Source organism: Leptonychotes weddellii, chromosome 1 (assembly GCF_054177405.1).
Source record: "Leptonychotes weddellii isolate Sample4059 chromosome 1, ASM5417740v2, whole genome shotgun sequence".
NCBI lineage: Eukaryota > Metazoa > Chordata > Mammalia > Carnivora > Phocidae > Leptonychotes > Leptonychotes weddellii.
The window spans coordinates 189593345-189607319 of record NC_138369.1 but is presented as its reverse complement, the minus strand read 5'-3'; positions in this window follow the sequence as shown (position 1 = coordinate 189607319).

Here is a 13975-nt window from a genome sequence, read left to right as displayed (position 1 = left end):
TGCCCTCACAGTTCCCATTACATCCCAGAACAATTGTTCTCTGAATCCCACTCTCACTTAGGGCCCATTCTGACCTTGGGCAGCCCCCAGAAGGGCCCGATTATATTCCTACAGGCACCCACAGTAGACACAGAGCATCCGAACTGGGCCCAGGCGCCCAGGTCCCAGAACTGAACCTCCCAGGGAGAGCAAAGTGAAGCAGAAAACACATTTTGCAGATGAAATTCCAGGAAGGAGGCTGCCCCTGGTTATAAAAAACAAAACAAAACAACAACAACAAGAAAAACAATGCTTATGGCTAAAAGCAATCCAAGGCCTCACTGTAAATGCCCAGAGGTCTGTAGGGACAGTGGGTCTGGGCACACAGCCTGCCCGGCCCAACATCTCCCTCAGCCCAGTCTGGAGAAGGTTTCCTCCTCCCCTGCCAGGCCTCACGGTTTCCCCTGCAGCCTGTTCTGTTTCTAGAACACTCTGCTATCCTTTTCTGTTCACGGAGTTGTGTAGAATACACCACTTCTCTGCCTTTTTTTTTTTTTTTTTTGAGAGTGTGCGCGGGGGTGGGGGGTGGGGAGGTAAGGGGGGTAGGGCAGAGGGAGAGAGAATTCTAAGCAGACGCCCCACTGAATGCCCAGCCAGATGCTATGCGGAGCTCTATCCCAGGACCCTGAGATCATGACCTGAGCCGAAATCAAGAGTCGGACACTTAACCGACTGAGCCATGCAAATGTCCCCTTTGGCTTTTGAGAAGCGTTCTCCATGCAGAAAGGAAACCTGCCAGCCTCCGGGGGCCCCAGGGTTTCAGCCACAGGACACCTGCTGGGCCTCCTCCTCCGGCAAGTGAGATGGCCCCAGGCCTCTCAACTTCTTTTTCCCTTGGGCCAGTTCTTTCTCCCTTTCCTTACTATCTGTTCTTGGTGATCCCCAAATGAGCCCCGTCTGGCTCCCTTCTCTCCCCAAACCACCCATCCTCTGGTGCTCCCATGGGTTCTACTCAGGGCTCCTGCTCTCTCACTGAAAGTGTGTACTAGCCCCCCACTTCCCAGCTCTCCCTCAGACACCCACTCACTGCCTCAAATTGCCCTCCTAAAGCAGCTGGGAGCCTGTCATTCCTGATGAAACCCCTCACAGTGCCCCTTGTCCCACAGGAACAAGACCTGGTCCCTTAGTAGCCGGATGAGGCCTGCCCCCACTCTTGCGGCTTCCTGCCCCAGCTTCGGGACAGTGCTGTCGCCTCCAGGAGGCGTGCTTTCTCACACAGTGGCGTCCGCCCCGCCTCAGCCTTTCCTCCTGGGCTCAAGTATTTCTGTCCTCTCAGGCGGCCTGCTCTGCATTTCCTGGGGGCAGCTGAAACCAGTTTATCCTGACTTATCACAGTGACTTGGTACTAGCTATTTCTAAATGTAGTTGGGGAGATACTCAGGGGTCATGCCCTGACTCAGAAGGCCGCAGTCCCTGGGCGCCTGGGTGGCTCAGATGGTTAAGCGTCTGCCTTCGGCTCAGGTCATGATCTCAGGGTCCTGGGATCGAGTCCCGCATCGGGCTCCCTGCTCCTTGGGAGCCTGCTTCTCCCTCTGCCTTTCTCTCTCGCTCTGTCTCTCATGAATAAAAACAAAAAAAAACAAACAAACAAAAAAAAGAAGGCCGCAGTCCCTGTACACAAGCTTTCTCAGAGGAAGTATTTGTATGGCACACTGTGGAAAACCAGAGGGGGCCAGGATGGTCTATAGCATATTTGCTGAAAATATTCAGTCTTTTAATTTCAAAAAGATTAAAATATTAATCTTTTATAAAATATTAATCTTTTATATGATTATAAGAAACACCAAAAAAATGTAGTAGGGGAGATAATAAATTTGTATAAAACTTCCAAATAAAACAGTTCGCACTTTGAAATGAGAACCTGCGACTGCTTCAATGAACATTCCAGGTTTTATGGTTAAGTTGGCTGCATGCAAGCTCAGGACAGAGGGGACAGCTGGGACATCACCACTGAGACACTTTCTCTGTGCAACTAGGTAACTTTTTAGAAATTTTTAAAAAATATTTTGTTAATTTATTTGAGAGAGAGAGAGAGCGTGGGAGGGGCAGAGGGAGAAGGAGAGAGGAAATCTCAAGCAGACTCCCCTCTGAGCGCAGAGCCCAATGCAGGGGGCTCAATCTCATGACCTTGAGATCATGACCTGAGCCGAAATCAAGAGTCGGTCACTTAACTGACTGAGCCACCCAGGTGCCGTAGGTAACTTTAAAGCTATTTTTTACAATCACAAGTTTTACAACAGTTGAAATGATAAAGAATCTAACAGCTCTTCCTTTTCTTTCATTGACATGTAATATGGAGATTTCTTGTGAGAATAGAGTGAATTCCAATCCAGCTGACCTTTTCCAATCCAGTGTTTCAAAGTCATGACAAGGTGTGCTAGGCCCTAGGTGGTGTGCCCTCGGGCTAACACTGATTGAGCCCAGGGCCGGGGTTCCAGATGGGTGAACCCAGTGGGGCCAGACATGGGGCTGTCAGCTGAACACACCTGCCCTGGGTGGGCCTCTGCTTTAACCCAAAACGTCCATGCTTGCTTTAACTTTGTTTTGATATTATTTCAGTAAAAGAGGAACAGACCAAATGAGAGGCACGTTCATTCTTACCCAACAGGTGTTTACTGCCGATAGGGGCCAGCCCTGTGCCAGGCACTGAGGCCTCAGAGTCAACAAGGGGCCTTGACTTTGAAAAGTTCATAGAGCAAAAGCCGTGTGGCAAGAATAGGCCAGTCCCCTCAAAGGGAGACTCATGTGAGCGTGAGGAAGGGGCTTATATTCATGTCTCAGGGCTGCCGTGACAAAGTACCTCAAACTGGGTAGCTTCAAACCGCAATTCATGGTCTCACAGTTATGGAGGCCAGAAGTCTGAGATCAAGGTGTTGGCCGGGCTGTGCTCCCTCTGAAGTCTCCACGGAAGAATCTGTTTCAGGCCCTTCTTAGGTTCTGGTGCTGCTGGCCATCCTTGGTGTTTTCTTAGCGTGTAGATGCATGGCTCTGATCTGCCATCACACTGCATCTCCCACGTGTCTGTGCTCACTTCCCTCCATGTGTCTGTGTCTCTGTGTCTCCCCTCTTACAAGGACACTGGTCATATTGGATTTGGGGCACACCCTACTCCAATAGGACCTTGGCTTAACTATATCTGCAACCACCCTATTTCCAAATAAGGTCACATTCTGCGGTACCGGGAAGGACAAGAATTGGGGGGGAGGGGCACCAGACTGGCACAGGGCCACTACAGAGGTCAAGCAGGGTACAGGGGGTAGGGAGGTCAGTGTGGGAATGCACCCTCGGGCTAGCAACATCAGGAGGCTGCTAGCATGCTGCGCCAGGGAAGTGAGCAGCTCCTCGGACTCAGGGAGCTGAGGCTGTGGCCAGAGCTGGGGACAGGCTGGGGATTGGGAGGGGATGTAGCTGCTGTCAGGCGGTGGCCCCACGGGGAAGGAACAGGGAGTGAACAGTCCTACCTCCCAAGTCACACTCCCCCACTGACCCAAGCCAAGAGGGAGGAGAAGAGGCAAGGGAGTCCCACTGCCACAAAGCAGCTCCAGGAGGCAAAGACAGATGTGATTTCCATCTCCCTTCCCCCAGAGAGAGCATCCGGTTAGGGAATAGGTCACACAGGTAACCAGCGATCACAACACGGTTACACGTTACAGCAGCGAACGCACAGGGTGCAAAGGAGGGTCACCTGATCTAGACTAGCCGGAGGTAACATCTCAGGAGCACACAAGGGGTTGGCGAAGAGCATGGGCAGAGAAGGGACATGGTCCATGCAGAGGGAACCCAGCATGCACAAAAGCCTGGGAAGCAAGGCAGCAGGCTGGTTGAGGAGTAGTGATGGCCCAAGATTATGGTTGCTGGGGAGCAGGGGTGGGAGAAAGGTCTAGGGGGCAAGGAGAGAAGAGAGCCAGGGCTGGCCCCCAGGTGTCAGGCTTGGGCAGCTAAGTGAATGGTGGAGTCTTCATGGAGAGAGGGACACAGAACACAGACTTGGGGGGCAGGTGGGAGAGAAATTTATTTGTACTTGTTGAGCATCTGGTTCCCAGGGGACCTCTCAGTGGAGATGCTGACCAGGGCTGGAGGTGTGGCTTTAGTCCCTGGAAGAATCCTAGGCCAGTGAGGGAGGCCGGGTATGGACAGCAATGGACAGCAGAGGAGTAGAACCTTGCCCAGGCAGGAGGCTGAGACAGAAGCCAGGGGTACCGACTTTTAAGGGCCAGGCAGAGAGGAGGGGCTGCAAGCCGTGGATGGGGTAGTGGGAAAGGCCAGGAGAGGGTGATGTTCAAGGGCCCAAGGAAGGCAGTTTCCAGAAGGGGATGGAGGGGGCCATAGAGTCAGATGCTGCACAGAAGTCAGGGTTTACAGGCTTCGCCCAGAAGAGGGGGAACTGAAACTTCCATGGGGGCAGGCAGACCGCTGTGGGGCAGGACTGAGTGGGGAGTGAGGAAGAGGAGGCAGAATAAAACAGTCATTTCAGGAAGGCTGGCCGTGCCTGGGGAGGAGAGAAGGGTCCAAAGCTGGAGAGGTACCCGGGGAAGAAGAAGGATACGTTTTGAATGTCTGGACATTTTTGAGCATATGCGGAAGTTGAGAGAACACTAGAATGAAGCCCCAAGTGCCCATCACTCAGTTTCATCAACTACCAATACATGGCCAATCGAGTTTCCTCCTTGTTCAACCCCTTCCTGCCCCAGGAGTATTTTGCAGCAAGTCCCAGACATTATAGTATTGGATCTGTAAATTTTCAGTATGTATCTCTAAAATATAGGGTTTCGAACATCACTACAACCCAATCATTGTGGCTCCCCCAAACAAGAATAATCCCATAACAGCATCAAATACCCGGTCTGTGCTCTCAGCCTCCCTGCCGGTCCTACAAATGTTCTCGCCCTCTATTTTGTTTGTTTTTAAATGGGGCTCCAAGCAGACCGCGCACGTATTGCCCTGATGCGTCCCCCAGGTCTCCCCATCTGGACATTTGCCCTGTGCCTCTCTCTCTCTCTCTCTCTGCCCCTGACACTTTGTCCCTGTGGTTGCAGGGGCTGGGCCATTTGTCCTGCAGTTTCCCACACCCTGTGCGGTGCTGGCTCCGTCTTTGGGATGTGATCGAACATGTTCTTTTGCCCCCTGCCCTTCCTGAACTTGGCGGTGAGACCTTGAGGCGCAGTCAGGTTCGGGCAGTGAGGAGCAAGGCCTGGGTGACAGTCGATGTTCCCTGCCTGAGTCCATTCTTCCCTGGAAGTTAGAATCACAGAAGTTGTGAAGGGATATCACAGAAGTCCTGTCCTAATCCCACGAGTTCTCTTTATTTGTAGCTCACTTCCACAGAGACTTGCCCTCATCAGTTACTTAGCTAACTCTGGGGTGTGGTTCAGGTGGGAAAGGCAGGATAAGGTGGGATGCCCTCCTTTCTCTGCCACCTGTCAAAATAATGACTTAGTTTTCTAGCAGTCTTCAAAAGTTATCAAGCAGTTTCCTTTCGTGTTGTTTCGGCCTTTTTGTTACATGCACTCATCTCATTTGCCCATCTTGGCCAGTGGGAGCCTCTTCTTTTTTTTAAGATTTTTAAAATTTATTTAGGGAGAGAGAGCAGGGAGCAGGGGCAGAGGGAGAGAGAGAATCCTAAGCAGACTCTGCGCTGAGCACAGAGCCTGATGCGGGGCTCGATCTCACGACGCTGCGATTCTGATCCGATATAGAGAATCAGATGCTCAACCAGTCTGCACCACCCAGGTGCCCCCAGTGAGAGGCTCCTCTCATTGGCTCCTGAGTCCTCCTGCCACGACCTTGTCCTTTGATAATATCCTTGCTTTCCAGCGTGACGCGATGCTCTGAGCTCATCTCACACAGGTGCCCCAGACCCGGAAGCAGCCGTTTCTCTCAGAAGGCGCCTGTCCTACAGAAGCCAGAAGAGAGAACGGGAGTCGGTGTGCACAGGGGAGAGGGCTGTCAGCTTAAAGGACACATGTCCCTCCAGAGGCAGAAAGACAAGGAATCCAAAGCACGTGAGGAGAAATGAGCCCTGGGAAGGAGAAGGGACAATTGAAAAGAACAGATGTAGACACAGGTCATTTTAGGTGGGTAAGCATGAGCTGGGAGTTCTTATCTACATTCCCTTGTTGCGGAAGATAAAGTCAGTTGCGGAAAGTGAAGAGGGAGGAGGTAGCTTCTGGCGTTTGCGGAAAATCAAGAGGATTTAAGGGAACCTGCGGCAAACACTGCCTGGAAGGCAGCAGGTGCTGCTGGCCGTGAGAAGGAGAGTAATGAGATCATGAATTTCTATCGGTGCCAATCTGTGTGTGCGATGGAGTGTGTCTGTGGCCCGAGTGACACCGAGAGGACAAAGGTGGGCAGCTCCAACCTGAAGGGTCAGCTGTTGCCATGACCCCCAGCCCCCCAATTTCCAGGGAGGAGTCACTCCTTTCCCCTGGCGTTGAGAAAGGGGCGATTCTGACACCTTCTGGAAGGTTCGGTCTTTCATGAGAAAGAACCACGAAGTGTGAGACCCTACTGTGTGCAAAAGAAGCCGTGTGCTAGGAGCTGCGGTTGCAACGAGAAGTAAGGTTTAAAACAAGGACCTTCTGGGGGCGCCTGGGTGGCTCAGTTGTGAAGCGTCTGCCTTCGGCTCAGGTCATGATCCCAGGGTCCTGGGATCGAGTCCCGCATCGGGCTCCCTGCTCCGCGGGAAGCCTGCTTCTCCCTCTCCCACTCCCCCTGCTTGTGTTCCCTCTCTCACTGTGTCTCTCTCTGTCAGATAAATAAATAAAATCTTTAAAAAAAAAACAAAAAAAACAAAAAACAAGGACCTTCTGTCCAAGAGCTCCGTGTCTGCGAGGGACCCTGGAGGCGAGGCCAGGGCACATCAGGGAAAGGAGCAGACATTCCCAGGGGAGGGCCTCCCTGGAGGGCGCTTTGGCGAGTCCGGACTTCAGAGCTTGAGAGAATGCCCCAAGCTTAGAAAGCACAGAACCGCGGAACATTATTAGAGAGGGAGGGAAAGGTAAAATCAGAACCTGTTCGCTTAACGTGGAGAAGAGAAGCTTCATTTTTATCTCCACTCATCAAAAAGTCCAGCAGTATGGGGCGCTACCCGGCGAGCAAGGTGAGTATTGTTCAATTATTAATGTTGTTGGTAACGAACAGAATGGACAGCCTCCCACTGTTAAGCACGTCCTGCAGGCCCCCCCTTACTGTGAGTCCCGTGGCGGGGGGGCAGGAACATCACTGTCCTCTCCCCGAGCGCCAGCCGTCCTACCAGGACTTCCTGGGCTGGTATGAGGGTGAAGGAGGCACGTGTTGGGATGTGGGCTCCACGAGGGCAGAGATTTTTTTACCCATTTGTCCATCAGTGAATCCTTCCTTACCACCCAGAACCAAGCCTGGCCCACAGGAGACACTCGAGAAAGCCTTGCTGCTGAGTGACTGCTCCCAAGTGGTGGCTACTCTAAACACTGGAAGGCACAGCGGGTTGGTACGAATACGGAATGATTCGTGACATGCCCTGGGTGCCGGTGTAAGAGGGAACGAGCTACAGAGCCCCTTTTAGCAGCGTGCGTGGTTGATCTGCCATTTTTCCTCTGAAAATGGAGTTTGATTTCCCGCCTATCTTTAACGTAAGTCCCCTTAAGGTTTGGTTATGTGGCATAAAGCTAACGGAGGTTTGAAACCCAGATGTGCCTATAAAGTTCCCATGGATTACGTGGCAGCCACCCTCCTGCTGGCAAACGCAGGAGCATCTGAGGGGACGCGCCCTGCCACGTCAGGGGAGAGGGAGCAGACTGGCCTGGCCGCCTACACCCACGGTCTCCCTGAAGGGGTGCTGTCTGCTGTCCTTGCTGCGCCCAGCAGCACAGACTAGATGTGTCACCTTGGAACATTCCTGACCCTCTTTATGCCTCAGTGTCTTCTCTAACGTACGGTCACTGAGCACTTGGCTCCGGAAGACACCGTCCCTGTTACGAAGAGGAAAAGGACAGATGCCATTCTCAGGGAGCTCGCCGTCTAGTCGGTATGAAACTACAGAGAACTTCAAGCCACAAAACCCCCAAGTCCCCCCATATCCTTAAACATGTTACAAAATTTCTGGTTACAACAATGTAAAAACTCTTTTAGGAAAAAAAAATCACGTATTTTTTTGATATTGTAACTTCTGTGAGTCCAATACTATTTTGAACATACTAAGGAACTGATCAAAGGGATGCACTGGTGAGATGAAGTTATCTTCACCTAACTGACCTTGCTTCATACATGAGGATTTGTACATTTCCGTTCTTGTTCAGCGGGGAACTCTGAGGATCCCTACACAGAGGCTGTGCACCCAGTGCCGGAAACAAACAGCACTAAGCTCCTGAGCTGGCAGCCGGGGGCCCAGCGTGGCCCAAAGTGGGTCCCAGCCCGGTTCTCGGGGCCAAGTTCTAGTGCTCATATGGCGTGGACGCCAGTCCTAGGAAACCTTAAACTACCAGCCCCCGTTTAAAATCTTCCTGGCTCTCCTCTTTGTGGAGGGGGAGGGAAAAGATTTCTGCAGCTCTCCTGACTACTGTATTTGGTCCACAACTGCTTGGAGGCTTGCCCTATCAGCTGGATCATTAAAAGCCAGGCCCCGGGCTGGAGAGAAAGACATACAAATAAGCAGGGGTACCAGAGCCGTAAGCAGAGGAGAGGCTCGTGCCCAGCGCTGAGGAAGTGCTTTTGGTGGTCATCCCAGAGGAGGGATGAATGAGGTACCCAGAAAAGACCTTGACAGTATTTTCTTAATCATGTGAAAGAGTACAATCTCCTTAAGTAATGCTCCCTACCTCCTTCAAACCTGTAGTACACATTTCCACTCATTCTTTCATCAAACCTTGACTGAGTCAAGATAATGTCGACATATCCTCAAGGTGAAATACCGTTCATTTATTTACAACACTTCTGAAGAAGTTCTGATGTGTTTACCATATAATAGCACGTGATAATGGCAGGTGATAAATGAACCCATTCCAATTAAGTACAAATATATATGCATTTTAAAAGCCTGGAAGGATTCACGCCAAAATGCCAGTAAGTGGCTGTCCCAGGGAGGTGAGGGTTACTGGTCATCTTTACACTTCAGTGCATTTCACCAATTTTGCCAAAAGCATTGAGTAATTTTTAATAATGTGAACCTTGACTGTGTGTCAGGCTCTGTGCTGGACTGTGGGGGCCAAGGCCCTGGGGCACGTAGGGAGGCTGACCTGGAAACACAAGTCACAAGCGTGCCAGGACTGCAATAGAAGCCGAGAGAAGGGGAGGTACCCAGGGGCTCGAAGCAGGTAGGAGAGCGTTCCCGAGGAGGTTACCTCTGGGTGAGGTGTTCAAGGAGAAGAACTGTTCACCAGGTAGAGAAACGCGAGAATCATGTTTCAGAAAGAGAGAACAGCATTCACTGATCTAGGAGGGTGTCCTGTAGAAAAATGATCTAAATAATTACCAACGGTTAACGCAGGTGAAGAATAAGCCTGTGGGGAAAAGTGCTTATCCTCACAGACAATCCAGGAAATACAAAGGGAAGGCACCATGAGATGCTGTTCCACCCACCAAAGTAGCCAAGAAGAAGAATGACTTACAGCAGGCGAGGGATCCTGGAGAATCAGTCACTCCGCTGGACAGCGGCACAGACCCGCCATTCTAGGAGGCAACACGGGGTATTAAGCGTTTAGTCTCGCTGCTCCTCCTACTGGCCCAGGAACCCTCAACTCCTACAAGGCTGAATTCTGCACAGTTGGATTTGAGGTCTGGACAGAGATCTTTGCACTCAGATCCTCACAATGATTCTATTCATTCACTTCTTCATTTCGGGGAGTGGGCTCACCGCATTACTATGTTACATCACTGACACGTGGGAACATGCATTTTTTGTACAGATCAAGCAGTATGTGATCAGTGATTTAAAAAACCCGAGTTAAGTGTACACATTCCATTTCTACAGTACGTGGCCTTTCCAGTGCATTTCATCCTCCTGATCTCATTCGATCCTCATCACCTTCCCCCAAGTTGGGCAGGGCAAGCCTTATTCTGGGAAAAGCCACTTGGCTTGCAGGCTCCTCCCCTGCACCTGCCTCGGAGAACCTGATGCATCCTTAGGCCCTGGAAGGTGCAGCCCCTAGGACCTTGGCATCTCCCTCCACCACCACTGGCCACCACAAGTTCATCTGTAGCATCAGAGTAGAACCAGCCTTACACATCCACTAGCAGGGGAGAATGACATCCGTTTTAGAATAATGGATCAAGAGGAAGCCACAGAGGATCAGAGTTTTGGTGATTTTTTTTTTTAATATCATGCATTAATGCTGAATTTGTCCCAAATGGGTCTGTAAATTTTTCTCATTTCCTCAGAGCCCCCTAATACACAACCCAGGGGCTCAGCACACACTCAGCTACAATTACTTAACTGATGTATTGAGAGAGCCCCTGGAAAATCGAATCGGATTTAAGAATAAAAAAACAGGGGCGCCTGGGTGGCTCAGTTGGTTAAGCGACTGCCTTCGGCTCAGGTCAGGATCCTGGAGTCCCAGGATCGAGTCCTGCATCGGGCTCCCTGCTTGGCGGGGAGTCTGCTTCTCCCTCTGACCCTCCTCCCTCTCATGCTCTCTGTCTCTCATTCTCTCTCTCTCAAAAAAAAAAAAAAAAAGAATAAAAAAACAGGATCACAAACCAGACGAAAAAAGGAATAAAAAATTGATATGCTCTACTTTTTTCTCTTTTCCAAGTATTCCATAAATTACAGTTATGTTGCAAAATGATGTCTAACATGCAATTTGATAAGCACGTGTTGACCGAACACTCGCTCTGTGCTGTGTGGTGAGAGAGGGGAGCGCGGATGAGCTGCAGGCTCTTCCCTCGAGTTGCTGTCCAACATGGAATGCTAGTCTGCCCAATTTCCAGACATCTCGTCTCCGCCCCGGCCGACTCCACTAAGCTCTCTGCCCCACAGGCTGTGCCGCATTACTGAATGGTTTCACTGCCTGGGTGGACGAGAATTTGTTTTTGTGTCTTGATGACAGCATCTTGACATCCTTCCATTAAACCACATAACACAGGTAGGTGTGTGTAGCTGGTCGTCTCCTCTTTGCTGGCTGCCATGAGTTATGAGAGGCGTAACTTCAGACTGTTCACTTTGAACTGCAAGGAACTGTGGTCTCTTCCCGCTCTCATATACGTCTGCGCTAACGAATACAAGTCTTCATCACAGACTAACTTCTGATCCCCACAAGCAATTACCTGGCTGAACCACCTTTGGCACTTTGATCCTCTTCAGGAAGAAACAATGATTGAAAATCACGAAGATCAACCGAAGAGCTACTGGTAGAAGGTGCTCAGCGGACTACATGAGCGATAAACAGAGTGTAACTGTGAATAGCTTACACCCACCTTCACTGTGTGCTTGGCGCTGTGCTAGGCTCACTGTAAACATTTTACGTAGACATCACAACAGCCCTCGGAGGGCAGTGACCATATCTCCATTTTAAAGACGGGCAAAGGGACTTCAGAAAGTAGAAAACAGGGCTAGGATTCCAGCCTTGCGTCTGGCTTGTATCCACTAAATGCTGTTAAACTCTATTTTAAAAAAAGAAGTTGCAATTCCTGTTTTTAATATGTCTATTTATACGTCTACATCTATGTACCTATTTATCTGTACCTACACGTGTATGTTCGTATAGATGTATACATACAGTACGTCCTTACATTGCCAGGAACCGAGGCAATTTTAACCAACAGCCTGACATTTCCATAGTTAAGATGGGTCTGAATTCATTTTGTTGAGAGCCCCTGCTTATTACCTGAGCAGTTGCCACAGCCTTAAACAAAACAAAACAACACAAAACAGGCCTGGCTGCATTCTTCTGACTCTGCCTAGTTCTCAGGGCCTTTTCAAGCGGGTCCTGAGGAACTCAGAAGGGACAGGCTCAGGGACACAGCTAGTCGCCATGACAACTGCCAGGCCTACAGCCCTCAGCTTGCAGGTGGTCAGAAAGGTGTGGAGTCAGGTGGCAGACCCCCGGGGGGGGGTGCTTCCAAGACCCTTTCCTCCCCTCTGGAGCAACCCCGTGGTAGAGGCTAAGGGCCCCCTCGCCGGCCTGGCCGGCCTGGACCGTGTTTTCTTTACTCATTCTTTTTTTGGAGGAGGGCGGGCAGGTTGAGAGAGGTGGGTCTCTGTCATTTCTACTTGGGAAAGGCAAGAAGATAATTTCTTGCTGGGGAAACAGAGCTGGGCAGAACGGTGGGCCCTCCCCCTCTCCACTCACCCGAGGCCCTCCCTCCTTCACGGAGGGATGCATCTGCGCAAGCTCCCCGCTGGGGGTTGATGGGAAATCCCTCCTGGGGGATGATGGGAAGCTTCGTGGTGGGTGATGGGAAGAGCTCACTGGTAGATGATGGGAAACGCCTCCTGGTGGATGATGGGAAGGCCTGGCTGGGGGATGGTGGGAGACCTTGCAGGTGAATTATGGGAAGTGTCTCCCTGAAAAGGTTTTTAAGAGGTAGAAGAGGATTTCTTGCCTTTTTTCCAGTGAAGAAACCCGCTTCTGTTGATGTTCTCACCCTTTTGCCCCTCATGCCCACGAAGAAAGGAAGAGGACGAGTTAAGGAAGCATTTTGAGGGCCTTCCTTTGGAGTTTGAAAGTGCTGCTTTTGTGACTTCCGGGGACTTCGGGGTCACCTGGGAGTCAGGGGTCAGGGAGTCCGGGGCTGCCAGGAATCAGCCTGGCCTGATGAAGTCTTCCTGGTACTCCCTGGGTCTCTCAGAGGGGGGGAGCCTGATCTGAGCTCTTCTGGGCGGAGGGGTTTGGATCAGGTCCTGTGTTGCTGGGGGAGGCTAGGGACGCGGTCCTGTTGTTACGCCGTGTTACTTTATGTGGGCAATTGTTAAACCTGCAGTGTAGTGAAATTACTGTAGATTGAAAGATTTTTGGGGGGAGGGGTAACACTGACTAATTTGCATGAGATGTAAATCAAGTTGTAAATTTTAGAATTCACTAGTGCTATCTATGGCTAGGCACCCAGCTGCTTGCCAATGGATGTGATTCTGAACAGGCTTTGCTTAAGCCACTTCTGGTTTTTGTTTGTTTTGTTTGTTTGTTTTTTCAATCTAAAGCTAATTGAGCCAGGGGTTCTCTGCTTGGTAGATGGTTTAAAGCCACTCCCAGAAAAACCACAGTTATTCCTTTAAATCAGAGATTTGGGAGGCAGTAGAGTGTAATGATGAAGAGTAATGGCTTTGAATCCCATTGGCTGTGTGAACTCGAGCAATGCCTTTACCTCTCTGTGGCTTCCTTTCCTTAGCCATACAGTGGGGGAATGACAGCGAGGTTTTAATAAGATAATTCATATAAAACTCTTAAAACACAGCCAGCACAGAGTCAGAACTTAGCAAAACTTGATTACTGTCATTGTTAGAGCAAATCTGAATGTTGAATTTCTGACATTCATTTTCACATGCAAAAAAGCTAAAATGTATTTTTTTTTTAAGATTTTATTTATTTATTCGAGAGAGAGAGAATGAGAGACAGAGAGCATGAGAGGGAGGAGGGTCAGAGGGAGAAGCAGACTCCCCGCCGAGCAGGGAGCCCGATGCGGGACTCGATCCCGGGACTCCAGGATCATGACCTGAGCCGAAGGCAGTCGCTTAACCAACTGAGCCACCCAGGCGCCTGCTAAAATGTATTTGAATTACCAATTACCATTCCAGACTTCTAGCATTTAAAATATTTTTGACATTTTATGTCCACAATAGCCAAACTGTGGAAAGAGCCAAGATGTCCATCGACAGATGAATGGATAAAGAAGATGTGGTATATATATACAATGGAATATTATGCAGCCATCAAAAGGAATGAGATCTTGCCATTTGCAACGACGTGGATGGAACTGGAGGGTGTTATGCTGAGCGAAATAAGTCAATCAGAGAAAGACATGTATC